At 38.9% G+C, this 16,478-nt stretch overlaps 1 long non-coding RNA gene across 1 annotated transcript; it reads right to left on the reverse strand.

Moving 5' to 3' along the window:
- Positions 1 to 366: 366 nt before the first annotated feature.
- Positions 367 to 1,380, reverse strand: LOC120795642. The gene is made up of 2 exons (XR_005708264.1): positions 1,262 to 1,380; positions 367 to 1,177 (listed from the first exon to the last, which is right to left on the reverse strand). It is a non-coding gene; the product is annotated as an uncharacterized LOC120795642 (long non-coding RNA).
- Positions 1,381 to 16,478: the final 15,098 nt, after the last annotated feature.

The raw sequence follows: 16,478 nt of genomic DNA on the forward strand, positions 1-16,478 counted from the left end.
CCAATGCCATTAGATTTATCACTCTCTAGCAAAACTGGCCTAAAATCTAGATCTAAAACTTGGCCTGCTACTTACACTAAGGAATCAATCAAATTTTTGCTCTTGTATTAGCTTTGAATAAAATTCACTCCAGGTTTCAAATTCGTGGAAATTAAGAATGGTAGTTTGAAGCTGACTTTACTGACTTCAGTTAAGCAAATTGTCCCGATTTACGTGAGCATCATGCTGCATATTAAAGGTGCAATACTCAGGTTTTGGGCCACTTGGGTGCAGAATTTTAATATAAGTTGCACATCTAGAACGCGCACACACACAGACTTTTTAAAAGTCCAATGTTCATATAAAATAAGGAGAAAAAGTAGCAAACACCTTGTGAAAAATATTTATTGGTGTTGTATTTCAAAAAGGAGCTTCAAGTTTCTGATCGGATCCAAGTTCAGTCAGAGATTTTCTGGAACCAGTATCTGCAGCTAAATGGACTACAACATTTGCTGAAATTTTCAGCTCTGTTTAATAGTCAGAGGGGGGAAATGACTTTGTATCAATAAGTGATGAGACAAATAATCAACTATATCGTTATTTATCAGTCAACTCTACTAGAAAATTACTGATAATCCGATTTACAGATTACAGCATGTTTGGCTGAAACACTGAGTCAGTGGTGTTTCCATCCCATACTGAAGAAATTTCCTCTCTGAGCTGTTTTACTTTCTGGCAATTTAAGAGTCCATGCACTCTGGTACACACAGTTCAGATGTGCATGAATGTCTAAAACTGAAAGGACTCCATAATTCAGTGAATGAGACAATATTATCGGTTTCTGGTTTTTCATGCAAAATATTTTGCCATTTACAGCATGGCTATGTTTGTTATAATGACTTAACTTTGGACCCAGAAATGCAGCGCAGACTCTGAGGTAGGAGCAGTTCTCTATAGGATTCATTGCGAACAGTATGGTAGGATGGAATGGCTTCAGGGCCATTCCATCCGGTTGGCAATTGAGATTTGTGGCAGAGCTGGACAGGCGACGAGGCGATGTTCCACACAGAAAGCAAGAGGCCAGTAGTGAGCCGGTGGCAGAGCTGGACTGGAGCAGGTACGAGGAGCCAAACAGGAAACAGGTGACGAGGAAGGAGCTGGACATTACTGGAAACTGCGGCAGACTGAAGGTATGAACCTGGAGCACAGGGAAACTCAGGGTCAGAGGCATGCAAATTCATTCAAGGAACATTGGACTAGAACATTGCCTTAACATTTTCACCACAAGCTAGACTGGACGAGCTGGCAGAGACTGGAGGGATGAGCCGGGGCTTAGTTGATGAGTTGATTAGGTGCAGCTGTGCCGGTGAGTTGGTGGGAGATGAATCTAGGTGAACACGCCCAGCTCCAGGCTGACAGACACACACACACACGCACAGATGGGGAGAACAATGAACTGAGGACAAACAAGGGAAGGAAAACGCAGGAGAACACAGGGAACAAGGGCGAGACCTAGTCTACCCATGACATTGTTCTTCCCTTCAGTTACAGAGATTATATCTTTTATAAAATTGCTGCCTTGAACATATTGCAGAATTGCCTGTGTTGTGATATCATTGTTCTTCTGTTTCCAGCCCAATAGTCAATTAAAATTAAAACACATGGCAATCTTTTCATTGAGTTTTATATTACTCACTGCAAATTATATTAAAATGCAACTTACTCTTTTGCAGTCAAGCATTTTCTTACCCAGAGTTTATAAGTAAATATTTTGTTATATATATATTTTTTCAAAATAAATCTACTAGTGTAGGACACACCCATTTTCCCATTTAAAGATTATTTTTTGTAAAACAGTGCTGTCATTAATCAGACAAAAAATAATAAAACTCATGGTGAAGAAGCTGAACTAGAACCATTTCCAACAAAAAAGCAAGTCTGTTGTGTTTAAAGGTACCCTAGGCAGTTCTTTTGTAAATAAAGTTATATTTACATCATGTGTCTCTAACCAAAACACACCACGTATCCCAGAGGTCTAACAAGTACATTAAATACTTTTCCTTTTCATTAAATATTGGCAAAGCCATTTTTACAGATATTTAAAATCCTGCGGTGTTTACAGCCATGTTGACTTGTCTTGCATTTCGATCAGAATTATTAAATAAGCACTCATAGGTGCACCACCTGTTTTTTGCAGGAAATCTATTACTCAAATTAATTGACTAGTCAAATTCATCGGTCTACTATCAGAAGCTGTGACTTCCCAATTCAATGGATCTCCAATCTTTACTTCAAAGGAACACACAGCAAGGAATGGGCTCAAAATATGGAACATTTATTAATTATTGTCTACTAACACAGAATAAATTCTGCCTAATAATTACGATGAAAGCTGGAACAAAAGCATAATAGTAACCAATGGCTGATAAGTGGGTAATGTGATAAATTGGACAGGAGTGGCAGAGAATATGTTTAGGCTATGGATGATATGGTTATAATACTATATGGATCCTGGGGCATCTATAAATGAAGTTTCAAGGAATGGAAAATGTTACCAGTATTTTGAAACCAACCCAGTCATGAGCAAAATAATAGATGGCTTTGCCCACTTTAGTTAGTTGTCTGGAGGCTTTTGGCTGGAAACAAAGCAGCTGGTAGCTGCGGTCAGTAACCTTTACGGCAGGCCGGTGGATCCTCCTTGAGGTGTCCCTGAGGTGTCAAAAGATCCAGGGTGGATCCTCCCTGAGGTGTCAAAGGTTGCCTATGCATCTGGCAATGTTCCCCACTGTTACAGCATTTGCAGGTCTGCCAGCAGACTCTACCTTGGCACCGCTGATGATTTCTCTGTAGGAAGTTGGGCAGACTGGTTGTCTGCCTGTGGCGCTTGTGGGTTGATGCAGTAAAATTAATGCTTCTTATTACTGTACATAACTTTAGCTAGAAGACTTAAAAGGTATTGCTGTTGGCCAAACGACAAGAAACCTCCAAAAATCTTCAAAGCGGAACCGAAGTGATGACTGCAAGTTATGAAAGAAAATATATTCTCAAAAACGTCCGCTTTCCTGATTCTTACTAATTTTTATTTTGCTTGCTAAATAGAGGAGCTACAAGTTACGTGTGTATTGATACAAACTCAACTTTTTAAAACAGTGGCTAACTAAAGTGCACATGGACAAAATTGACAAAAGAGCAGTGCTGCAAAACGAGACGTACAAGACATTGAACAAACTAAAACAAAAACTCTAAACAGAACTAACACAAACTACATTAACGAAGAACTTAACGTAAAAACTAAAAACTGCTGCACACGAGTCTGGCGTTTTTATCTCTCCAGGGGGGATGCTCACTTGTTACATCCTGTTTGCCTTGTGTCCTTTTGACATACATCTCTCAGACATAAATCTCTCTGACATGTCTCATAGCTGGCCTATTTCTTGGATACTGCTCCTTTGTTTCTGTTTCCTGTCCAAAGGGTGGTTTGAGTGCAAGAGGGCAGAAAGGGTGAGCCCTGTTTGGTCCATAATCTCCTAATCTCCCACTTAGTGATGTCTATGGTTTATGTCCGCTACACTTGCTAGTAGTCATCTTCTATACCTTTGTTGCTACATTGCTGAGTTTTTTTTGACACATTACAAGGTTACAGTGAACTGAATGAATCCGAATTTACCTGTAGCGTAATATGTTTAGCTGCATCTTCCTCTTTCCTGCACATCTAAGGTGGATCATTTCGAACATCCTGCATTTGCCCACTGTCCAACATGCTGATCCTGGGACTACCATGGATGTACTGTTAATAACTTTAAACCTGTTATCAAATGGAAAGAGGAGAGTCAGTACATTTACGACTTCGAGATATATTAGAATAAAATCGGGAGGATAAATACAGCACACCTACTGCATCCCTACAGTAGCCAGTCATAAATGTTAGCAAGTAAGTAAGTCATAAATAAAGTGTTCTTCTACCAAAGTAACGGTAAGTGATAATTAATAAATTGATTGAGTCTACAGCCCTTTTTTAGAAAGTAAGAGGGCAATGGGTCCATTAGAGGGGTTTTACTAATGAACACCATAATAAAGAATTCATCATTGATAAAGCCGTTAGCTACAGGTTAAGAAATATCTAAAAATGCTTCTTAGAAAGTGTAACCAAACTATTTTCCTTTCGTTTTTTTCAGGTTCAGATCAGAGCTCAGTCAGAATAACAAGAAGAAGGGATGGTACAGACTAAGTCTTTTCATTTAGATCAGGATGAAATAGCTCATTTTGGAGGTCTGAGGCATTATCCACAGTCCTCAGAGATGGACAGGCTTGTTTTGGCAGGATGGACACCAGCATTGCCTATAGGCTGACAGGACCAGGCATGCAGCAGTGTGCTGAATCTGAAGTAATTGCTTCTCTGCTTTTCGTATTAAAGAAGCCATCATGACTCATCTGAGGATGGAGAATTCAATTCTTCTTTTGTACCGCAATTTCATTCAGTCTGATGGACCTGGGCCACATGATATTTAATGGCCTTTCATGTTACCCAGCACAATTTTTTATATAAAGTTACCCAAGGTTTTGAACACTGACAGAAACATTTTCACGTCATAGTCTGATTGATGGGTGGTAACATGCGCCTTTTGTTATTTCTTGTTACTACAGTACATTATAGTGCATACATTTTAACAGAGTATATATTACATACTATGTATATATATGTGTGTATGTATATATATGTATTTGTATGTATATATGTATAAATCTGCATATGTATATTTATATATGTATATGTGTGTATATATATATATATATATATATATATATATGTATATGTATGTATATATGTGTATAATGTATGTATATATCTATATAAATGTGCATATGTATATGTGTGTATATATATATATATATATATATATATATGTGTGTGTGTGTGTGTGTGTGTGTGTGTGTGTGTGTGTGTGTGTTAACTGTTTTTAATGATGTGGCTGATCAGTCTATATACAGTATTATCCAACAGCATGCTGAATCAAACACCAATACAATGACATTTTAACAATGAAATGAGTATAAGACTTAAAGCTGCATTAATCAATGGGGCAGTTAAACAAGCTGAAAGCTTGAGATGAGTCGGTTTGGTAAGATGCAGAATAAATTACATTCACAAGGACCCTTAAAGGAGGTTCCAAATTCAAGTCTGTCTTATAACAATAGTCAGGTGCGCATAAGTACATTGAAACAGTTTGTGGTTGCTGCAGTCATTCCTTCTCTGCATACTGGCCATTAAAAAACCCTTTCTAATGTTTTTCCACTGTAAGTGATGGTGGACCAAATCCTCAGTTCTCCTTCTGTGCAAAGTGTATCCTCCAAAGTTTATCTAAAGCGAATATGTTTCAGTTAGACAAATCAAATATTCTTCAAAGTTATAGTCTTTTTACTACAAAATCCCCTATTTGTGTTCCTGTACCCCTCCAGCAGTCCAGCACCAAAGACAATCAACAGGGGGCAGTAGGGACAAACACAAAGGGGCAGAGCACACTTAATATCAAGAGGAAGTCCTCCAACCTGGACAACCATACACAGATGAGCCACGACATTAAAACCAGCTACTGGTTTTAATGTTGTGGCTGATTGGTGTATATATAAATACAGTATTTATGTATATATATATATATATATATATATATAATACATATATACTTTATATAGCCATGAAATTAAAACTATTGGTATAGGTCTTATACCCTCTGATACAACCCATACGAGAGTCTCCTGAAATGATTCATCATCATGATTACAATTATAATCACACAGATAAAGTTGTGGAACAGTGGAACGGTCATGCATTAAAAAATTATAACTCATCAGTTATCAAAAATCAGTTTCAAACAGGAAACGAACAGGAGTCTCCCATGTCAATGTCCTGTATTTCATCATTCCATCCATCAACCCTGACTTTCTCTCAACATGGACTTTGTTTTTCTTTATGCAACATCACCTGATTTCCTCCTCTGCTCCCATCATAATTACTGCGGCTAAGACTAGAGTTTGCTTAACAATAAAATGTAACTATGGGTTTTAATAAGCTGCGACCTATGGTGCTGTTTTTTAGAGGGGGACAGTCTCGGAGGAAAAAGTGAAGCAGAGAGAAAGACTGAAAGATTATCTTTGTGTTATTCAAGTTGAGAAAGAACCCATCAGAATGGCCCTGAACTATAAGACACAACTGCTGCTGTGGCACAGTATGTAACAGGCAGGTTGTGCCTCACAGAAAAAAGCCCTGGAAAGGGGGTGTTATGTTCTGTCCAGTTACAATGGCAGACTTTAAGCTTTCTGAACTGTAGTTCACAGGCCTCCAGAACCTTCACACAAACCGTTACTGTGGATGAAAACATTTCACAGCAATGGACTGAAAAAAATATTTGCCTCAGGTAGACAGAGGCATCAAGCAATATGAATGAAATAAAAGTCACACCTTTATGAATAGATGGTGAACTAGGAGATGTGTGTGAAAGGTTGTCCTCACTAACTTGATTTTTTTAGCCTATTATGGGACACGGAGTGATGATTTTGATACACGCGGCGGACTATGGAGATGGTTGATTGTACCAACTGTGGAGTTAACATCCACTTTCTTGTCGTTTTTGGAACAACTAAAAAGTGACTATAAGAAAGTGATAGGAGGAGAAAAAGAAAGAGGGATGGTGGCAGGGAAAGAGGGAGGGAAAATAGTCTATTAAATGGAACAATTTTTTCTCAAACACCTCAGATCCACCTGCTGGCAAATCTAAGCCCCCTATACATACATATAGACACACACCCCAACAATATATTTACAGCTCTCTGTCCGAGATGTAATTAATTCAAGATCCAATAGTGGTGGAGATGAACACACCTACCCTCTCTTAATTCCATACAGGGGCACGGCAGCAACTTTACAACGACAGTTCCTCTGCAGACGGCATGAAGATACCATATCAGCTGTTTCAAGAGAGGAGCTAACATTTACATTTTCTTCCACATACTTCGCAACTGTTTACTTGTTCATCAGACCAAAGAAAAGCAAGCATGATATAGATGTGACTAAACTGCTAAAAGAAAATAAAATAAAATCATTAAATAAGACTGCATTCTAAATCCCCGCAAGCAGCACCAAAAATACGGAGCACCAAATAAATAAGACATGGTTAAACAAATCATCATATGGATTAATAAATTAAATGAACAAAGAAACTGTAAAATAATAAATTATTAAACTCAAAAGCAACTCAAAGTGCTTTAAATAATGAAATAAAAAAAGTAAAGAACAGCATAAAAACAGCAACAACATGCAATGAAACATTACAATAAAATCGATTTACTTTATGTATTAGCAGCAGAACTTTAAAATCTATTTTCTGACACGCTGGAAGCCAGTGTATAGACTTGAGAACTGAACAAAGAAAAGTTAACTGGTGTTCACTTTTCTTGGTCTTTGTTAGGACAGTAGCAGATTCTGAATGAGATGAAGTCTTAGGAGAGTTCTGTTGAGGAGATTGGGAAAAACAGACCATTACAGTAATCTAACCTGTTGGAAATGAAGGCATGATTTACTTTCTCTAAGTCCTGCCCAGACATGAATCTTTGGATCCTTTCTATATTTTGTGAGATGGTAGAATGCAGACTTTGTCATTGATTTGACATGGTTTTCAGAACTTAACTCTGAGTCCACGATTATACCAAGATTTCTGACTGGGTTTTTGTTTTCAGAAACAGAGAGTCGAAATGGAACTAACTTTCTGCCTTCCTTACTTGGCGCCAAAGACAATTATCATAGTTTTGTCTGCATTACTTGGAGAAAGTTCAGGCACAGCGGATCATTGATGTGGTCAATTCCCTTGCAGAGAAAAAATGCGTGAGACAAAAGTTCCTATCCTGAAGATATGACTTGAATCACTGTAGCACTATGCCTGAGAGCCCACCCCATTTTTGCAGTCTGTCCAGTAGTATTGTTTGGCAGCACTTAGATCTAGCAAGACTGAAAATGAAATCTTGCCTGACTCGGTTTCCAAGCAAATATTGTAATAACAGCTAGCGTTTTATTGGAGTTTTTTTTAATCTTAAAACTGTAATAATTTTTTATATAAAGTCAAGTTTTATTTCAATAGCACATTTCATAGACAAAGACACACACAACACACACACACACACACAAACACACGCACACACACGCACACACACACACACACACACACACACACACACACACACACACACACACACACACACACACACACACACACACACACACACACACACACACACACACACACACACACACACACACACACACATTAGGAACTAAGACATAGATAGTTGTGAAAAGTAAGGTTTTTGACCTGCTTTCAAAAGTATTCAGTGTGGGGGCCCACACTTGCAGTTTAATACTGCAAGTCACAGAATTCAGGAGCTGGATGTGGCTCAGGTGGTATACTGGGTTTTCCACCGTTGCAGGGTTGGAGGTTCAATCCCTGACTCCTCCTGTCCATGTGCCGAAGTGTTGCTGAAGCAATACACTGAGGCCTAAGTTGCTTCACTTGTTAGATGCTCTGGAAAAAAGTGTCTGCCAAATAAGTGGCCTTTTTCCATCATTCTGTGAGTTACCATGATCGGATTTTATAGTGCACACAGCATGAATCTGTGAACGGTAGGGCACAATGAAAGGAGTTGGTTAGCTCACTGAGAAGTTGGAGGTTGCCTGTTGCCTGCAGCTCCTCTTCTAACAGCTCACTGTGGCTGCTCCTTCTTCTTCCATTGCTCCCTGCCATATTAAAAATGGATCCCATGTCCTTAAATGCCTGAAATGACGTTGTTTTGTAGATGCATTTTTGATGAATGATAGTGGTAAGTACTAAGCTCAATGACACACACATTGCTTTTCCTGTGACTACTTCATAATTAATGTCAACTTGTGTTTAGCTACTTAAATTTTTTTAATGTGCAGCTGCAGCAGTAGGAAATGTTCAGTTTGCATAAGCTATGGCAGTAAAGTTAACTTGACTTAACTCAACTCAACATGAAAGTAATAATCTTTGCTTTAGTTGTGCAAAATTGAATGCTGGTTGTACTGTCCATGTTTATAAGTCACAAGCCAATGTGGCAAGAGAGTAGGTTCGCTTCTGTTCATTGACCCTATATACAGTCAGACCACCATCTGTAGAAGGTTGAGGGAGGCATTGTAAAGAGAATCAACTGACTGTTTGCCTTTAAAAAGCAAAGGCTCATAATTCATATAGAGAGATCACATCATGTGACATGATGTAGTGTGAACAAAGACGTGCAAGAGACCTTCCTGTGAATGGAAAATGGTAAGGATAGAGACAAAATCACAGATGCAGCTCATTTTGCTGCAGAGTTGTCTTCCTGATAAGTATGTTCAACAGATCAGAAAGCCTCCTTCCCCATAAAGAAGACTGTATCTGTTCTGTTTGTATCTATTAGGCTTTGAATCATGTGTGGGACTCTGAAGACAAATTGGTAAAAGCAGTCAAGGCGTTGAAGAGAGGCTCCAAGCTTCATCTCATTTATTCACAGGAGCAACAGTGTTAAGGTGTAAGAGATCTGACAGGCAGGAAGGTTGGAAACAACTCTCATATGCATGAATTATATTCTAATTTCACTGCTGCCACTTGCCTTGATTATATCTCTTCTTACAGCAGAGGGGGAATTAAACTCTATTAGCTCGAGAGCGCTGATGCAATCTGAGTGGAATGACATGTCAGTGTGCTCACCGCTGTCTCCCCCGCCGTCTCTATTGATCTTGGCATTTATGATGTGTGGGACAAATTGATATGATTAAAACATGATGTAGCTTTAAAACCAGCACTTCAGTGGTACCTTGGGCCGACATGCAGTGTCACATTGCATGTGACACAATGAATGTGTGGCATGCGACAGCACTCACCTCAGAGCAGAGGTATGAATGAGTGTTAAATAATTTAAAATAATTATCAACCTCTATCCATGAGCAAACAGATATGTAAAACCTTTTGGTTTTCTTAAGGAGGTATGGGCTGAAACTGTTTCTTGGAAAACAGCGGCCACATGCATTGACTGTGTGCAGCTTCCTCAATTCCTGACATGACAGTGAGGCTGCCATGTTTGATACCATTTACCAAAATTTGTGCTCATTGACCGAATCTTGCAACCCACACTAGCTTATTTCTGACTGTATACAGATTAAACATTACAAGATGTTGACTGTTAAATGCGTGGGTGCATGGGTCACTCCTACATACCTCAGGACATGGTGCCATATACTGTATTAAATAGTGATGAAGCCTTATGTTAAAATCATATTGCTTGTAAAGCTTTCAGAATACATTATTAACAATAACAAACACAGTTTTGACAGTTTATACTGTCTTTTCTTACACATAGCGTGATGTAACTTCTCATGGACTGACACATACCAAACCCAATCAATCAACACAGTGAAAAGTAATCACAGACACCTGCGGGTGGTTATTGTAACACCACCAGACTGCACACCACTCAACTGTTTAACTGTTTAACTGTCGAGCATGTATGGAAAGATGCATCTCCAGCAATTTTGTGGTAGTTTCTCAGCTGAAGCAGTTCTGTTTCTGAACTTCAACTTGACCTCCACTTTTCCTGTTAACTGCCATTTCTTAATTACATTCTGAACTGAGGAAACAGTTACCTGAAAACACTTTGCTATCTTCTCATAGCTTTCTCCTGCTTCAAGGGCTTCAATTACTTTACTTACTTTAGTTTAGGTTATTATTTTCCAAATAGACTGTAAACCTGTGTAACATGAATAAATTCAAATAACAAAAATTATTAATCTGATCACAAAGAGATCAGAGGAATTCTCCTGATAGAGATGCTAGGAGAAGTATGGCTTCATTCACCATCTGACCTGCAAAGAGCAAATTATTAAATATTTTGGAATCCCATGAATAATATGGAAATTTGAGTGTATGTCAGACAGGGAAACACAGAGAGTCTGTCAGATTCTCTGGGGATGTCAGGCAATATCACACATGACATAAATCAAATCAAAGTCTTCACTACAGAATCTCATCACAAAATTCAACTAAAACTCAAATTAAAATAAGGGATTTGACTTTATTTTATTATATTATATATTATTAGACTGATGGTGTGTGATATTTAAAATCATTGAAATTATATTCATATGATAATAAAAGAATATCTTTTGCTACATCCAATGCTGAAGACTAAGCAAGAATATGAGTATTACCAACTTGTCAGAGAGTGCCAGCTGTTTGAAGAGCTATTTAGGGCAGTATGAACCAGAAAAATGTGATGGCTCTGCCAGTGAAGAAGCTCTGCTGCATTGTTGTGGGGGTGGGGATGGTGTTTGCAAAAAACACTACAGTAAAACATAGGAGAAAGACTGGCATGCAGCTTAATATAACAAGGTTCATGGTTAGTCCATCCATCACTTTGTTCTTGGGTATAGTATCCCCAGAGCTATTCTCCAAATTACCATTAAATTTTCAGTAAATATTCGTGGTCCCCAGAGGATGATATTGGATGGATGACAGTTAAATTTGGTACATATATTTAGGTCCAACTCAGGATGAATTGCAATAATGCTGGAGATCCTTTTCATTTAGTCTGGTCTAAATTTCAGTGTGTCCAATACTTATACATATAAAACTAATGACATTCCCATCAGCCTCAGCTGGACTTTGTGTTCAGTGCTAATCAGCAAATGTTAGCATGCTATGATGCTAAACTAAGATGGTAAAGATGGCAAAGATTACTTGCTTAGCATCAGCATGTTAACATTATCCTTGTGAACATGTTGGCATCGTGCATAACATTAGAATGTTTTTACCTCAAAGTGCCATTGTGCAGCCTCATGGAGCCACTAGCATGGCTGTATACACTCTCTATATATGTTGTATAAAAGTTAAAGAAGTGGCACTTGTTTGAACCCACGGAGACTGAGAAGGACACTCCTGGAGAATATTAATATTGGTGTTGTGAGTGTCTCCTGGAAGCTTCGGTAAAGCATACTGTTAAATCACAAGTTTAACAGCCTTAACAGTCACGAGCCTTACCTGAAATCACCACACCTTGCTCTGCACTGCATAGCCTGCCACCCTGCTAACCACACCCAGGAAGTTATGACTCCACCCTTCTGGCCTACAAAACCCTTTTTCGATCCAAACCACTGTGACCAGAACAAAGAATGAACCACTTTATGTTAAAGAATGGACTTTCTAACCTTTTCTGTTATTTTTATTTTGGTTAACTTTTCATAGCTATAATTGCTTCATGGCTTTTTAAAATGTTTGTTATTTGTATTACATTACATTAGATTCCTATGTTCAATACCCTGAAGACAATGGAAATGCCAACATAGTGGATGCATAAATGAAGTAAGTTGAAATAATGTTAGCCTAATTTACTTTTTTTATCCAACTATTTGTTAGCTCTGACATTTTAATGTGATATATAATTGTATTTATTTCTGTCTTTATGTATTTTCTGTATCTCCACCATCTTTAATGTAACAAATAAATTGTTGGAACGGCTTTCTGGATCCTGTGTTTAAATGTTTTCTGTTACTGACCGTGTTCTCTCTACTATGATATTGTCTGAAAGCGTATCTCACAAGACCCCAGAGATTGACGACTTATTTGGATGACCAGCGTTGAGAAATGTATTTCACTCATCAGAACTGTATGGATTTACACCGATCAGCCACAACATTAAAACTGGTAACTGGCCTTAATGTTGTTATTGATCGGCACATAGATTAGCACTTTGGGAAGCAGCAACACGGCAAACCGGATTGAAGACAACACATCACTAAACAGAGTGAATAATAGGATAGTTTTCTAAAAAAAAAAAAAAAAAAGAAAGAAAGTCTATTCACATAATTTTGGATAAATGATGAAACACATCTTAAAAAGTGCAAAGTGAAAGTAAACCATATTGAGCCAGAAGGTGTATTAGAGTCATTGTCAGCAAAGGGAAACTGAAAAGAAGCACTAAAACAGAATACAAAGCAGGCCAATACAAAACTCTAGAACCAATTATACAAATAAAAGTAGAATAAGTAAAACAAGCCCTATGATTGACTGGTGATCTTTTCAGGATATACGTGCATGCGACCAGTCGCGTCTGATGACAGGCAAGACTTTATAAATAAATCTTTATGTGTGTCTGCATATTTCTGTCTTCGTGTGTCCACCAAGTTGTAGTGGTAAACCTGCACAGAGTTGTATGCATCTGGTCCCGGGAATCTGAAACATCAATTGTAGATTTCAAACTTATTTCTTAACAGCAAGTGCTTCTTTTCATTGACACATGATAAAGATATTCATCAAATCAAACCGTTTTTTTGTCAAATAATCACTCATTTCATAAAATCTGCTCATTTTAAGGCTAGAACAATGGTTTTCCAAACTTACAAGTGAACATCTCTGTGGGTCTATGTAGAGACGGGTGTTACGCATAATCGTAGGTCACAAAGGCTTGAAGAGAGCCCAGTGCACACACCACCCCAAGCTCAACAACACATCATGCAGACATTGGGGCCTGTTTCATTAAATTTGCTAAATGCTGCAGTTTGCAGCATGAGACCATGTTCATTTTGATACTAATAAAAACGACATAATTGCAACACATGTATGAGCATGTGAGAGCCTTAGAGGATATTTATCTGCAACTTGTGAGTGACCAATTTTGCAAACCAATAACACTGCCTCTATTTACCATCTATGTGCTCAGCAATGCTCACAAAGACCACGAATGCCACAGAATCAATCATAATCTGGTAACTCAGTTGTAAGTAACAGGCTGGCTAGCTGGTAACATTATGCACAGTGTATGTATAGGCTAACTTTGCAATGAACTGTCTGACAGCATGGACCAGCAACAGACTGAAGGTTTAATGACCTGAAGACAGTCAGAATCAGCACTGAACAGCAGGTCATAGAAAGAGTGGGGTGTTCCGTTACTGTTGTATGCACTTTAGTTAACAGTGATACGTCACTTCACGACACTGAAGTGTCTTTGAATGGTGACGCAATCACTTAGTTAAGGAAAAAACAAGTGAACAAATAGCATAGCCAGTGACTGTGAATCTATGAACTGAACTGAATGAAGTGATTCAAATCAGAAAAGTCATCTGTGATTTCCACTACTCTCCTTCAGAAACATTATTTGATATTCTAATGGAGATCCTTAAATTTACAAAGATATACCAAAAACATCAAGTTAAACCTTAAAGCTATTTAAGGAAAAATAAACCAGGAAAAGTGGATGTTAAGGGGATAGGCAGGTCTTGTATATATCCAACAGATACTTTCAACACTTCACCACAAAGAAAATTCCTAGAATGAATTTCTGCAGACTGGTGGTATAACAGTGTATTTGAGGGTGGAATAGTCCTTCAGTGACCACAGGGTGTTTTCATAGACACTACACCCTCCAATACAGTGTACAGCAATGTTTCAATCAGCCTGCATTTTAATTTGCTCTCCAGATTTGCCCATCAATTCTGCCACAGACAGTAATATGTCCCCCTCTCTGTCTGTATCGCTCAGTGCCAGTGGAAACGATCTGATGAGACAATTAGTGAAAGAATGCATACCGGTTTCAGTCCAGTGTTGTTGTGTGGATTAGTAATAAGGAACATGGCAGGACTGTAATTTGACAGGGGATAAGCTTTGAGCCGCTCAGCTCGTCTCCTCGGTTCGCCGCGACAGTCTTGGTGAGTAGCAGTAATTAATTTGTCATTGTTTATTTGTGGAACTGAAGGCCAATCCTATTTAGTCATCCACTCTGCACACACAGGAGTGTTTGGAATTTTATTACAGTACAACCTCATTTATTTGAACCCTGAGAGAATGAAGGTCTATTGAAAAACTCCTCTCCATTGGGACTGGAGATGCAGAGGGAGTCTTTCAGCAATAAACAATGCTGACAGAAGTGATTGCAACAAACCACCCAACAAAGAGAATACTGATTATACGTTTTATGTATTTTTATCAAACAAAACCTTCCTTTTTGATAAAGCTTCTAGTTAAGGCCAGCTGTGGGTTGTCTTGACCCATCCCCTAATTATTCTGCTATACGCCTAGATTGCCGTGGGACTTCCCATAATGCACCGAGCTCCTCTCTCCTGCTCTCCCATTTCCCTCCATACACATTCATATCCCTTCATTGTTACTAACTCAGCTTCTTCTCTCTCGTCTCTCTCCTCTCTCTTCCTGTCGCTTTCTGCAGGTATTTCTGCCCCTGGTGCTGCAGAGTCTGGATCTGTGACTGCAAACCAATTACTGCCCCCATGATCCTGCTCAACACCCACTGCTTCAAATATTATAATAATAATAATTATTATTAGTCTGATTGTTATTATTATTAATCTTATTATTAGCCCTGTTATTATAACTATTGGTTTTATTATTAGTCTTATTATACATCTTTAAGGGGAATCTGCATTGTGCTTTGTTCTCTTTCCTCCTGTCTGCCCCGCCCCCACCTCTCTCTCTCTCTCTCTCACTCTCTCTCTGTCATGCTGACATACAGCTCATCAAAATTGTACTTTTTGGTCCCCGTAGGTTTCTTTGACTGAAGACCTAGTGCACTACCCATGATGCAATTAGATAGCGTACATTCACTCCACGTCCTTTCATCTACCTTCTCCTACTAGCCGCATCCGTTGTGGCTTTAGCAAACATTGGGTCTCTTTCAAGTTCAAGTTTGCTCGTCATTTATAATGCAGATATTATTCTGGTGACAGAACCACTGTCACCAGAGATGGCATAATAGTCAGCACCAGTGACAAGTCTACCTGCAGGGTCCCCATTGTCTGTTCTTTTCTGTGGTGCCAAAGGTGGATGTGATGAGGATCTTAATGAGCGAAGGTGGATAAGACCCCGCTCTACTAAATAATTGCTGCTGTCCCCTATACAAGATGGGTATTTGTCTGTGGTCGCAGGAGAACTGACTGATGTTTCTGGGGTTCCAGGAGAGCTGAATGAGGTGTCTTGGGATGGTGCTTAACCTGCAGTGTAGGAGGAGGGCACTGTAGGTGGTGCAGCAGGTGTGTCGATGCTGTGTCCTTGAGAGAGAAGGAAAGAGGCAAAGCAGGTGGAGGCGCCAGAGGGATTTGCAACTGGCACTAGTTTCACAGTCTGTGTTTATGTAAGAAAAAATATTGCAATCAAAATATTGAACATGGTTTAAAGGATACATCATATGATGATGAAACACAATTAATGAACATCTAGCCTTTATCATGCTGATAACCTCTCTGGACATCAGGTAGATTCCTGCCTTCCTGTGTCATGGTTCGCTTTTATCAGCACAGGTAAGGTGGACCCAAACGTAGACACGAAGGCAGGCTGGGTGACGTAGGAAAGTTGCCTCTAATATAGGAAAGCAGGCTTACATGCGGATGGGGACCAGTGGACAAGGAACTGAGGAGTGGGACTGAGGATCTCAGGTGAACAGCAGAAGGACTGGGC

The sequence above is a fragment of the Xiphias gladius genome, chromosome 10 (assembly GCF_016859285.1).
Source record: "Xiphias gladius isolate SHS-SW01 ecotype Sanya breed wild chromosome 10, ASM1685928v1, whole genome shotgun sequence".
Classification (NCBI taxonomy): Eukaryota; Metazoa; Chordata; class Actinopteri; order Istiophoriformes; family Xiphiidae; genus Xiphias; species Xiphias gladius.